The sequence below is a fragment of the Rousettus aegyptiacus genome, unplaced genomic scaffold (genome assembly GCF_014176215.1).
Source record: "Rousettus aegyptiacus isolate mRouAeg1 unplaced genomic scaffold, mRouAeg1.p scaffold_m13_p_11, whole genome shotgun sequence".
NCBI lineage: Eukaryota > Metazoa > Chordata > Mammalia > Chiroptera > Pteropodidae > Rousettus > Rousettus aegyptiacus.
The window spans coordinates 12,201,495-12,215,967 of NW_023416286.1; the positions used below are offsets into that span (position 1 = coordinate 12,201,495).

A 14,473-nucleotide genomic window follows, 5' to 3' on the forward strand; every position below is an offset into this window, starting at 1 on the left:
AGGTGAGATTCAAGTCTAATGGTCTTACATTAGGAAGTATGTGAGATAATAGGCACACAGAAGTCATTTTTATATTAAGAATTATTACTCTTAACTAGTCTACTTTTCCCCCAGAAAATACGTTTATGAGAAAGATTAATTTCTATAACATAGTGGAAGAAATATTTTTTGTCTCTATTGAAATATAATAGACAATTAATTGCTTGTATTCACATTGTACAATTAAATGAGTTTTTTTCAATTATAGTTGGCATACAATAATATAGCAGTTTCAATTATATAGCATAATGATCAGAGATCCACATAACTCACAAAGTGATCACCCCACTAAATCTCGTACCCTTCTTCCCCCTTATATGTTCATTACAAAATTATTAACCATCTTCCCCATTCTAAATTCTACATCACCATTTCTATTCTGCAACTATCCATTTGTACACTTTAATCTCTTTGCCTTTTTTTGTCCCCCCAATCCGCTTTTTATCTAGTATCCCTCTAAATATTTTATGTATCTATGAGTTCATTTCTGCTTTTGTTGTTGTTGATTTTATTCTTTAGATTCCACATGTACATGAAATCATGTGGTATTTGTCTTTCTCTATCTGACCCATTTCATTCAGCGCAATACTCTCTAGGCCCATCAAAGCAATATGTTATTCCATCCCTTTCCTTTTAGTCTGTGTGTCTTTTAATCTGAAGTGAGTCTCTTGTAGGAAGCATATGTAGGGGCCTTGGTTTTTTTTATCCATTCGGCCACTCTATTCTTCAGTTGGAGCATTTAATTCTTTTCCATTTGAGGTGCTCGTTGATAAGAATGTGATTTTTAGCATACTTTATTCTTGTTTTTGATGCATGTTTTTTCTTCTTAAAAAAGTCCCTCTGATATTTCCTGTAATATTGGCTTGGTAACAATAAATTCCTTTAGTTTATTTTTGTCTGAGAAGCTCTTTATCTGTCCTTCGACTCTAAATGATAGCTTTGCTGGATAAAGTATTCTTGGTTGTAGTTTCTGGATTTTTTTGTGAAGCCCTTCTGTCCTGCATAGTTTCTTTTGAGAAATCAGCTGCCAGTCTCATGGGTGCTTTCTTGTAGGTAGCTAACTGCTCTTATGCATCTTGTAGGTAACTAACTACTCTTAAGTTCTCTTGCTGCTTTTAAGATTATTTCTTTGTATTTAACCTTTGGCATTTTAATTATGATATGCCTCAAGTGGGCCTCTTTGGGTTCCCTGGTTTTGGGACACTCTGAGCTTCCCAGGGTTGTATGTCTATTTCTTCCACCAGATGAGGTAAGTTTTCCATCATTTCTTCAATGTCTTTTTTTTCCCCAGTACACCTATGCAAGGATATTTTTACATTTAATTGTGTCCCACAGGCTTCTTAAATTATTGTAATATTCCTTACTTCTTTTTTTCTTGCCATTCTCATTGAGTGTCCTTGGCTTTCCCATCCTCTTTATAAGTCATTTGATTCTCTTCTTTATTTACTTCGTTTGTTCCATTTAATATACTTCTCATCTCAAGTAATGTGTTCTTCATTTATGACTGGTTCTCTTTTATAATTTCCATTTCTTTTTTTATGTTTTTTTTTTTTATCTCTTTGTGGAAGTTCTCATTGAATTCATCTACACTTCCCATAAATTCATTGAGCATCTTTATAACCAGTGTTTTGAACTCTGCATCTGTTAGATTGCTTGACTCCATTATTCCTGGATCTCTGTTCTGTTTTCTCATATGGTTTATGCTTCTTTGTCTTCTTGTTTTGGCTGTCTTTCTGTGCCTGTTTCTAAGCAAAGCTCTTAAGTCTCCAAGTCTTATTAGTGAGACTTTGTGTGATAGGTGCCCAGTGGCACAGTCCTGAGAATGGTTCAGCTGCAGGCCAAATTTATCCCCAGCCTGTGCCCCTCCAGGGCTACCTGTTAAGATTCAACAAGCAATCCACAGATGCTGTACTTATAGTTGCCCCAAGAAACCACAACAGAAACCGAGGCACGCTATCAACAGTATGAGTCTTGGCACTGCTCAGCAAGGAGCACCTGACTTGCTGAGAATAAAACTGGATGTAGCTTGGGTTGGGGCCACAAGTTGGGGGAGGTAGAGTTTCAGGGAATCCTCTGGGCTGAGCCACCTCTGTTATCCAGTTTGATGACGTCTCTGCTATGGCTGCTCTGAGTCCTCACACTGGTAGCAGGTAGGGCTTAACAGAAGAACAATGAATAGCACCAGCACTTCTGTAATGAGGGAGCCTTGCCTCCAGCCCTTATTCTGACAATTCAATGTCCCCCTGCAAGTCCCTGGTGCCCCCTGAAGAGCCAAACATGCTCTGGTGCTCACCACCAAAGTTTACTCAAGGACATGGCCCCCTTTTTACTTTTTATTTATTTAGTTAGTTTTAGGCGTGACAGTCCTTGGTTGACTTCACAGATTGCAAGGACCTTGTCAGTTTACAATCTCTTATTTTTTATTTTTCATGCTTACAGCACCTGGTCTTCCTAGATGGTCTCCCATTCAAGTACTAACCAGGCCTGACCCTGCTTAGCTTCCAAGATCAGACAGGATAGGGCTTTTACAGGGTGGCATGGCCATAGACTTGGATGTGGCCCCTTTAAGAGGCGTCTACTGCTACTGCAGCCTCTGTCTCACTCAGCTGCTCGGCATCTGGCCTTCTGCTATTACATGGTGATCTTGGATTTCTTGGATTCCTCCTTAGTTGTATGGCTTGTTTATCTACATCCCAGGCAATTTTCCTTGCTGTTTGCTCCTTGTTTCTGTCACAACTTTCATTTGGTTGCCAGAGGAATGAACAGAGCCTCCATCGTCTACACCATTTTTCCCCCCTCTGAAGAAATATTTTTAATGAAGCCCAATTGTGCTTTATACAAACATGAGAGAAATATTTTAAAAGTTATAGTATTTTTATGTAACTGTAAGAAATAAAATACATCATATTTTTTTTTGTATTTATTCCTAGGTACTTGCAATCCCGTAGCAAAATTTATCGACCTGTATTTTATTGTATTTCCCAAGAAAAATAATGTAGCTTTCTAAATTTTATTGAAGATCTTTCAAGTCTCCCTAATGTTATAATAAAGATATTTTTTTTCTTATATTACAGACATTTCATTACATGTAATCTTTAATCTTTATAATACACTGGAAGGTAAGTATTAATAGTCTTATTTTAATGTGAAAAATGAGAGTTTCATGAGATTAAGGGATTTTCCCCAAGGTCAAAGCCAATAAAAATTAAAGTAAGATTTAAACTCAGGTTTCTGTTTAACCAAAGCCTTTTTTGGTTTTAGAAATTCTATTTTTTATCTTTTTTTTGGACTCATGAATCAGAAAGTCAATAATCTGATTAGCAGGGGGTAAATTCTAAGAAGGAATCTATTAATGAGTTTTACTTGTGGGAAAAAAAACCAGTAAAATGTGCTATGTCTGGTTCTCAGTGTATATCGAGAAATTCACTTTTTAAAATGAGTTTATGGATAATCTTTATCTTACTTTAATATAAAGATCTTTTCTCTTTGGAAGAATCACTGAACCCATATAACAATTATTTCATTTATTTTTGCTGTAATTAAAAGCAAAATTATTCTAGATCAAAAGCTCCAAACAAAGCTAGAATCAATTTAATTTGCTTGTGGATGCTTTCAAAAAAATTAGTGCCAATAAAGAACAATAAGATGGAAGTTCGTCATTTGTTTAGTCCACAGCATCTGAGCTATCATCTACTTGGGAGAAGATAGATGCTAGATGCTCACTCTTGTAGCTCCACCATCACATACATCCATGAAAGATTTTGAGGTGATAGCAAAGAGAGAAGTGGTAGTGAACTCTTTGTCAAAAGTGACATTAAAAGTGGTTAAAAGGTCGAATATCTAATATAGGATATGCATCAATGTTGATGGCATTAGCAAATGACATAAAATTTTGTTTCTGGCAGAGAAGTTAGAGGAGTAAAAATGGTGGCTTCTAGTGCTTGGTGGTGAAGGTAAAGTTTTTCTCATCAGTCTAGGCCTGTGGTATTTTATTTATTTATTTTGAGTGGAAGAAGATATTTATAAGACAAATAAAGGATTATTTTCTAGACTTGCTCTAGACAAAATCTCTAGAAAGACGTCTGTATATCAATAAAGGAAAGACCAACAACCCAAATAAAAAATGGGCAAAGGGTATATGTAGGCAATTTACAGAAGAGAAAGTCCAAATGTCAAATAAAACAATTAAAATCATAACAATGAGATTATCTTTCACATCCTCCACAATGATAAATGTTATATAGTTTTGGGTAACTCTAAGAGTTTGTGAAGACATGGGATATGGACATAGTTAAACATTACTATTGAGAGTATCAATTAGGATAACGTAATTGAAGAGTCATTAATCAGTATCTAATAAAGTTGAAGATGCACACAACAAGTATATCAGTCCTAGGTGTATTTGCCTGAAAGAACCCTCAGGTATTGCAAAAAGACATATGAAAAAAATTCATTGTAGATGCTTTCACAATAGCCAAAAAAGGAAACAATATAATTGCCCATCAGTTGAAGAACTAATCAATAAACTATGGTTTATTAGTACAGTGGAACACTGTACAAAAAAAAAATGAAGTGAACAGGGATCATAGTTACTCAACATGGATAAATATCCAACATATATATTTTTAAACTAAGTCACAAAAGGTTTGGTACAGTATATTTTTAATATAAAGTTTAAAACCACCCAAGGCATTAGTATAAATTAAACTATATGCAATCATTGTATAAAAACATACCAGCATCAGAATAGTTGCTACTTTTGAGGAGGAAAGGAAGAGAATTATGGGGGCAATTATTTTTTTTTCTTTAAAGTCAAAAACTATAAGAAACTGAAGAAAAATGACAAAATTTACTCTATGTTTAAATTTGATTGTGAGTATAGATGTCTGTTAGATTAGTCTTCTGTTTAACATACCTTAACATTTTTTAAAAATTTCTTTAGGCACTTCAGAATGTTAACCTTATTATTAATATAACTCTAATGGCTCTCTATTACTAGAGAAACATTCTGTTTTAATATTATTTTTTTTGTTTTGTTTTGTTATTTTTTAATTTTTATTTTTTAATTTTTTTATTTTTTATGGTGATATTGATTGATAAAATCCAATGTTTCAGTTGTACATTTTAACTGTAAAGCATATATATATTTACACTGTGTGTTCACCTCCCATGGTTAGATTTCTTTCTGTTACCACATATTTGACCCCCTTTACCCCATCTTCCCTCACACTCTCTGTATTCTGTTTTTTTAAAAATTTTATTTATTTTCTGTTTGAAAGATCACATTTATTAAATATATGGTGATGTTTAAGTATAAATATTTATATTTGTTGTGTGTAAACATAATATAGATATAGTTGTTTGTTGTTTTAAATAGGGCTAAAAGTTGATAATTTGGAGTAAAGAAAACTGGATTTGAATCTGGATTATTAATCTTATTGAGGGTTAACTTTATTTTGTTCTTTCCAACATTTTCTCCCACCTAATGAGAAAATGTACACTCCTTACCTCAATGTCACTTAACTTGTTAGAGATGCACTTTTCTTGCATATGAAATTTTAAAAACCATTAAATCTAGAAATTTATAAGCATTACATAATATCATATATGTGAAAATTCTTTTTAAACTCAAAAAAAGTTATATTAAAGACAGATATTAACATTTTCTTTAATTTTTGTTTTAGTGTCCCAAGCCTGACAAAACAAGAAATTCAGGCACATTTTTGTGTCTATTTATTTCATGTTTATTGCATAGAGCACAAAATTTGCTGTCATTATATCAAAATGAAACAAATGTAGACATTACTCAATATTTTTGTCTGTAGAAAATCATAATTGTTATACAGGAAAGGGAGCTGGCTTGTGTGATTCTTTTTTTATTCATTTTTTTCCCTAGAAGGAAACTGTGGACTATTCGATGGCAGCATAAATTTCAGTTTGACAATACAGAACTGCTTTTCTAGCATAAATTTTACAAGTGTAACGATTTCCTAGTGAACTGAAAGAATGAAATAAAAGGTTCTTTAAAATATCTCAGCCCCATTATATATATGTGTGTGTGTGGCGGGGGGGGGGTCTTTTGGTGATAAATTATCTCATCTTATTTTATTATAGGAAATATAAGCAATTTGCTTTCATATTTGGAGGATATTTCTGATGGATAGTAAAATATAGATTAGCAGGGGTTCCCCCCCCCACCCAGTATTTTAAAGGTTCCATTTTATTGTCTTCTAGATTCCATAGTATTATTGAAAAGTTAGTTGCTAGATTTCCAGTCAAGATGGTAGAGTATGTTAACACTATGCTTACCTCCTATCACAACCACATCAAAATTATAACTAAACTACAGAACAACTGTCATTGAAAATCATCTGAAGTCTTGTTGAACAGAAGTTCTACAACTTAGGACATAAAGAAAAAGCCACCTTTAGACTAGTAGGAAGGATGGAGCCACAGAATAGTCTGATCCCATGTCTAAGTGTGGTGATTAAAAATTGGGAGGACTATCTCGGCTGTTCAAGTCCCTCCTAGGAGCAAGGGGTCCCAGGCCTACAACAGGCTCCCAAGCCCAGGGTTTCAGGGTCAGGAACAGAATTCTCAATAATTTTTAGCTGTGTAAACCAGCAGAGATTATAACAGTGAGACAGAAGGCTGCTAGAATCCTAGGAGTTCCTCTTAAAGGACTTGCACATGACTTACTCACTTTTAGACCCACTTGCTCTGAACTCCAGTGTAAGAACAATAGCTCAAAAGGTTCCAGGGACATACAGGGAGAAAACGAATTGTCTGGTTTCAGGGTAGGGTCTGGAGGGGCAGCTTTCTCCTGGAGAGAAGTGCTGGCAACATTGTGTTCTTGTTGAGCCCTCCCCCCATCCAGCATACAGATTCCAGTGGTGCCATATCTGAGTTTCCATCAACCTAGCTAACACCATTGGCCTTTCCCTGGTGATTCCCAGAGACCTCTCCCCACCCAACTTGCAGTCCACCCTAGCCACTCTCACAGTCTTGGCTCATGCTATTGGATTTCCTAAAATTTCTGATAAGTTTAAAACCCTCGAACAAGCAGAATTTGGCCTCAGCATTACCATACCACTTGCTAAGCAGCCCCAATCCAAGCGCTAGTGACAATTGGCCACATTTCACAGCTTATGTTCTCCCAGGTACCTCCATGCCCAGCGTGGGTGACATTCATTTGTGGATTGCTTTGTGAATCATGTTAGGTGGCCTTGGGCTGGACTCAGGTAGTGGTTGAACTTGGCCTATGACAGGGCTCTTCCCAGAAAGCCCCAGGACCAGCATGCCTGGTCTCCAGCTTTGGATCATTCTGGAGCACCACTTGGTGCCTCTGTAGACAACATGCTCAAAAGGCAGACTAAGCAGGCACCAGAGAACTGCTAAAGTGACACTGCTGTAAAATGTTAGCCCCTACACAGCATATCCTCCACTTTAGTCATAGCTAGTCCTCACAACCAATCAGCCTGAGGGTCAATCTCTCCCACTGATGTGCAAACAGCAACCAAAGTTCAATATAACAGACAGGAACATGCAACCCACACAAGGGGCACACTTGGAACACCTGGTGCAGATGACTAAGGAGACTGTGCCACTGGACCCCACAAGAGATCTACTACATAGGCCACTCTACTAAGACTAAGAGACATAGCTGTTCTACCAAATATATAGAAACAAAAATAGTGAGGCAGTCAAAATGAGGAGATAAAGAAATGTATCACAAATAAAAGGACAGAACAAAGCTCTAGAAAAGAACTAAACGAAATGGAGAAGAGCAATCTACCAGATGCAGCGTTCAAAAACTGGTTATAAGAATGCTCAATGATCTCAGTAAGAGCTTCAACAAAGAGATGGGAAATGTAAAAATGAAGAAAGAAAACATAAAAAGGAACTTGTCACAAATGAAGACCATAACTGAAATTAAAAATACGTTATGTGCTCGCAAGGGAATCAACAGTATATTTGATTAAGTGGAGGATTAAATCAGCCATTTGGAAGACAATGTAGCAGAAAACACCCAATCAAAACAGCAAAAAGAAAAAAGAATAGTTTAAGGGACCTCTGAGACACATTAAGCATGAGATTATCTTAAAAGAAGTGAGAAAAGCAGCTAGTTACTTACAATGGAGCTCCCATAAGACCGTTAGCTGATTTCTCAACAGAAACTTTGCAGGCTAGAAGGAGCTGGCACAAAATATTCAAAGTGATGAAAAGTAAGGAACTACAACCAAGGTTACTATACCTAGCAAAGCTATCATTTAGGACCAAAGGACAGATAAAGAGCTTCTAAGACAAGAAAAAGTCAAAGAAGTTCATGACCACCAAACCAATATTACAAGAAATGTTAAAGGGACTCCTTTAAAAAGTGGGAAAAAATATAAAAAATGTGAATAATAAAATAGCAATAACTACATATCTATCAATAATTACTTTAAATGTTTATATATTTAAAGGATTAAGTGGACCTATTAAAAGACATAGGGTGGCTGAATGGATAAGAAAACAAGACCCTTACATATATCGTCTATAAAAGACTTACTTCAGATCAAAAGACACACACAGACTGAAGATAAAGGGATGAAAAAATATATTTCATGAAAATGGAAATGAAAAAAATAGCTGAGGTAGCAATACTTATATCAGAGGACAAAGGTTATAACCGGAGACAAAAAAGAATTCCATCTGGGTATTTACTCAAAGAAACCCTAAACATTAACTCAGAAAGACATATGCATCCATGTTTTCACTGCAGCATTATTTAAAATAACCGAGATATGGAAGTAACCTCAGTGTCCATCAATAAAAATGGATAAAGAAGAAGTGGTACATATATATAATGGAATATTACTTAGCCATAAATAAGAATGAAATATTGCTATCTGCAGCAACATGGATGGTCCTAGAAGATATTAAGCTAAGTGAAATAAGTCAGACAGAAAACGATAAGTGCCATATGATTTTACTTATATGTGGCATCTAAAGAACACAATAAATGAACAAACAAAATAGAAACATACTCATAGAAACAGAACATTTTGATAGTTGCTAGATGGGAGAGGGGTTGGGAGGATGGGTGAAAAAGTGGAAGGAATTCAGAAGTACAAATTAGTAGTTAACAATAGTCATGGGAATGTAGAGCATACGGATTGTAGTCAATAATGCTTTAATACTGTATAATGTTACATAGTGCTAGATGTATACTAGATTTATCAGGGTGAGCGCTTCATAAATTATGAATGTCTAATTTCTATGTTGTACACCTGAAATTAATATAATATTGTATGTCAACTTTAAAACGAGAGGGAATTTAGCTTTTAATCTTGCTGTTCTTTTTCTGGACATAATGTATTTTTTTTCTTTGATTGTTTTTAAGTTTTCTTTTTCCATATTGGTAGCAGTTTGATTATCATGAGCCTTGTTTTTTTGTTGTTGTTTATTTGTTTTGTTTTATTTTTGGATTTGTCTTTTGGATTTCTGGGTGGGTATCTTTTTTTTTTTTTAGTTTTGGAAAAGTCTAGGCTATTATCTCTTTGATTTATTACATCTGCCTTGATTTATTTTATTCCTCATCTTTGGACTTCAGTTAACATTAGAGCTTTTAACTGTCTTATGTGTTTCTTATACCCTGTGTCCTCTCTCTCTCTCTCTCTCTCTCTCTCTCTCTCTCTCTCTCTCTCTCTCTCTCTCTCTCTCTCTCTCCTTCTCTCTCCCTACCCCGCTTCTCTATTCTCTCTTTGCCTCAGGTTGCATATTTTCTATTATCCTGTCTTTGAATTTAGTAATCCTGTCTTTTTCTGTGTCCCATTTGCTATTAAGTACCTATGACTAGTTCTTAATTTCGGATATAGTTTTCAGATCTAGAATGCCCATTCGACAATGTTATTTCTGCCAGAGATGATACCTCTTTTACTCTGTTAGGCAGATAGTAGGAGGAACTGTCATCTCAATCCAATTCAGGATTGGCCTGGGTTGGTTTTGAGTCTCAATTTTAGTAAAACTTAGCCGGCTTATCTTTGACCCTATTCCTTCAGGGAGAGCCATCCCAAGTTTATTACTGAAAACCTGACAAGCCCCCATCTTCTCAACCCTGAGAAACTGGGAGATTTACTTGTGTCTCTCAGATTTTTTGAGCATAATCCATTGGTTTTCTATCACAAGTAGCTTCAAAATCAGGCAAAGTTCTCGAGGAAAAGACCTAAAGTATTTGAGGCAGGCCTTCTTGGTCTAATGGACTTTATCTTCTAATTACCATAGACTGTGAGGAATATTACTTTGTTTTTAGCTTAGAATACAAGGCCCTTATGCTGCTCCAGAACTCAAAAAATATTCTTTGAAGGGAAAATAGATCACAATTTCAGAGTTATTCTAGTTTCTTTCTTTCTTTTTTTTAAATCAAAATTGTCAGAGTGACACTGGTTAATAAAATCGTATAGATTTCAAGTGTACAATTCAATAAGATGCCATATATACACTGTATTGTGTGTTGACCTTCCAAAGTTAAATTTCATTCTGTCAATATGTATTTGACAGAATATATATATTCATTATTATCTCTCTCCTTCCTCCCCTCCTTCCATTTGGTAACCACTAATTTACTGTCTGTGTCCATGAGTCTCTGCTTCTTTGTCTTGTTCATATGATTCTTTCAGTTTTATATCCCACATATGAGTGAAATTAAATGCATCTAAACTTTTTCTATCTGACCTATTTTGCTTAACATGATAATTTCAAGATCCTCTCATGTTGCCATAAATGACAGCATTTCATTTCTTTTTTATGACTGAGTAATATTCCATTGTATATGTGTTCCACATCTTTATCCAATTATTTATTGAAGAGCACTTCGGTTGTTTCCCTGTCTTGGCCACCATATATAAACTGCTATAAACATCGAGGTGCATATATCTTTATGAATAAATATTTTAAAATTATTCAGGTAGCTACCCAGAAGAGGGATTGCTGGGTCATATGGTAATTCTATTCTTAACTTTTGAGGAAACTCCCTCCTGTTTTCCATAGTGGCTGTACCAATTTACATTTCTACCAGCAGTGTATTAGTGTTTCTTTCCCCCCACAACCCTTATTACTTGTCCCATTGATAACGGCCATTCTAACAGGTTTGAAGTGGTATCTCATTGTGGTTTTGATTTTCCTAATAGCTAGTTGAGCATCTTTTCATATACCTGTTGGCTATTTATATGTCTTCTTGGGAGAAGTGTCTGTTCAGGTCCTCTGCCCATTTTTAAATTGGAGTATTTATTTTTTATTGTTGTTATATGAGTTCTTTGTGTATTTTAGATATTAGAGGCATTGTTTGCAAATATCTTCTTCCATTTAGTTGTTGCCTCTTTTTTGTTGTTGTTGATGGTTTCTTTTAATTTGCTATAGTCCTATTCATGTATTTTTGCTTTTACTTCCCTTGTCTTTGAGTTCAAATTTATAAAATCCTCTCTAAATCCAAGAAAACAGACATACAGACTAATGGAATAGAATTGAGAGCCCAGAAATAAACCCTCATATATATGGGCAAATAATTTTTACAAAGGAGCCAACAACATACAATGGAGAAAAATGCATCCTCAATAAATTGTGCTGGGAAATTGAAAAGCTACATGCAAATGTATAAAACTAGACTGCTATCTGTCATTATACACTGAAATGAACTCAAAATGGATCGAAGACCTAAATATGAGACCTGAAACAATTCATAGAAGAAAACATAGGTACTAAACTTGTGGACTTTGGATTTAGAGTTACTCTAGTTTCTAATACATAATTCTAGTCCATATGAACTTCAAAGACTTTACTGATTTCCCTTTCTCAGGAGAATACCTTATTCAGGCTGGCTTCTTAGTCTGCTCTTAAAAGCAGCCAATTCTCTTCTCCCCCAGGGACATCTGAATATCATAACCTCAGTTAGGAAGGACTAGAATTATAGTTTCCTAGTCCTCTTTGTTTTTGTAACTTTATAATGTGTCTAAAAATATAATTTTTATTATTTATCCATTTTTTTAGCTGCTGACATAGCAACGTTGGCTTGCTGCCACATACCACATTCTACTTAAAAGTACAAGTACTATGGCACAGTTTTAGATTATTTTTCTGGAATCTCAGACTCAAGTCTGGTTCTATAATCTTTTCAATATTTTTCAATATACATAAAATTCTTTTATAGCTCTTTTCCAACCCCCAGTTCAGGCAAAATACATTTCTGTTGCATATAACAGAAAACGTTAACTGATGAAATGGATGATGAGGTTGGGAAAAGAAAGTGCTAAGAGACATTGGTTACAAGAAGACTGAGGTTGAGATAAGGAGTCTATAGCATTTGTGAGCATTTCAGGACTGGAAGGCAAGTAAACTTCCATGATTATTAGCAGCATACATGAGCCCAAATCGAAATAGACTGAATGGGAGCAGCCACATCTTTGTGGATACTACTTTAGGGTATTGAGTGACTAGGCAGGCTAGGGTACATCTTAGCAGATTCAGTGAAAACAGAGGTCAACGTTCTGACCAAATGGGATAAATCATGCAATTAGAAGAAATAATAAGGACCAGACATTTCCTGTCCTTTGCTAATTAAAAATTTAAATTTATCTTGTACCTACAAGCCATGTTGGAAAGAAGAAATTAGAGGGAAAGCACAGGTCTGGAAATGAGTAATTATTCTAAATTGACTATTTTCAAATAAAGCCACAAGGATACACTCGGTTTGCAAAGTTGGAAAGGCAGCTTGAGAACCAAGATGAGGTAAGTAATTTAAAATATAGAAAATCATATTTCTGCATATCTGAGTACATAGACTATATATTTCAAGCCTTTAACAATACATGGTGAAACATAGTTTAATGATGGTACAGAAAATAACTTTTTCCTTTGGCTATGCTAAACAATAGGTAAAAATTCAGTTCAAGGTTATTAAAAATATGTATAATCTCATTAAATTTTACTTAAAAAGTTTTTTTTCAAGATTTTCTTTTGGACAGTGAACACAAAAGAATTTGCTTCCTATGAAGTGAATGATTATAGAAAACATTGCAAAGCCTATCTTCTGATAAGCTTCTAAATATGAAATGCATGAACTCTAAGAATAACCGTAGTAGTCATACTTATTACTTTCTGTCATTTAAAAAATTAACTCAGAATTTGTTTTTCTGTCCTACCTTCAAAATAGCTGGTGAAAAGGAGAGTAGGTAATCTTTCATTGAGTTAGATAAGAGTTTGAATTTTAAAAAAAGAGGTAAGAGAAAACTATAACAAAATGTTACCTGTATATTTATCAAAGAAGTTACCTAAACAATAGATAGTCTAAATGAAAATATCTGAACTTTTTGTTTGGGCTGTTCTAGAGAATAGAGAAACACTTAGCTTATATTATGAAAATTTATTATATATGTAACCTGTTTATTAAATGGCCTGGACTCAGTGGTGTACAAGTAGGAAATTACTACTCCTTGCTCTCCACCTGCCCATTACAGCTTCAAATACACTCTAACAAATTTACCTTTCCTGCCTCTAGAGAACAGCTTGAGAAGATTCCATTAACCTTTTAGTAACTTTCTGAGTATTTTTTTTTCAAGTTATATACTGAAAATATATTATACTAATATACTGAGTATCTCCAGCCCAGACTACATCAAAGTTTTAATCTCATATACAATACAAAGATTCTCTTTCTCCTCTCACAGTCCCAACCCTAAGTCCTGCCCAGCCAGATCTGGAGCTCAAGGACTAAGAGTAATGTTTTCTTGACACACCTACCACTCCACCTTCTGGTTCATTGATGATTTAGGCATAGAGAATGGAAGTTTGAGAAAAATGGATAACACCTATTACTTAGCTGGGGCTCTTTTTTCTTTGACTCACACTAGCCTGACATTAATCCTCCTTCATGGTAGGAGTCAAAATACTGTCTCCTCAGCGACAGTTCTTCTTAGACACTCCCTTTTCTACCCTGACCTCCACATTATCTCAGTCCCCAATGCAGGCCCTGATGTAGTTTATGGCTATCTTACTGTAATGCATTTGCAGACCCAGCCCTATTTTACAGTAGACATTCCTGCTTAGCCTCTATGTTCCTTTGACAAGCTCCCTCGAGACACTGTGTTACCTTTATTGGTGTCCACTTGCTCTTCAGATTTAGAAAGAGGAAGATATTTAGAAAACTAGAGGTGACTTTGGCATGATAGGTATTCTTAAGGTAGATTTAAATTACCGGCATTGAAGATTCCACATTAATTCTGTAGAGACTGAAAAGCCCTTTTAAATCTTTCTACCTACTTTTCAGTTCTAAGATTGAAATATTTCTGTAATTTTATATCTTTAGTTTAAAAACTTATAAATTACTAAGGGGATAAAGGAGAAAACACAAAATTGGTCTAAAATCTAAAGAATAGGTAGCCTGCCTTTTTTGAATGAG

The 14,473-nt window shown here is 34.9% G+C and overlaps 1 pseudogene; it reads right to left on the reverse strand.

The window, feature by feature from the left end:
- Positions 1–2,469: 2,469 nt before the first annotated feature.
- On the reverse strand, positions 2,470–2,588 carry LOC118609601 (annotated as a pseudogene).
- Positions 2,589–14,473: the final 11,885 nt, after the last annotated feature.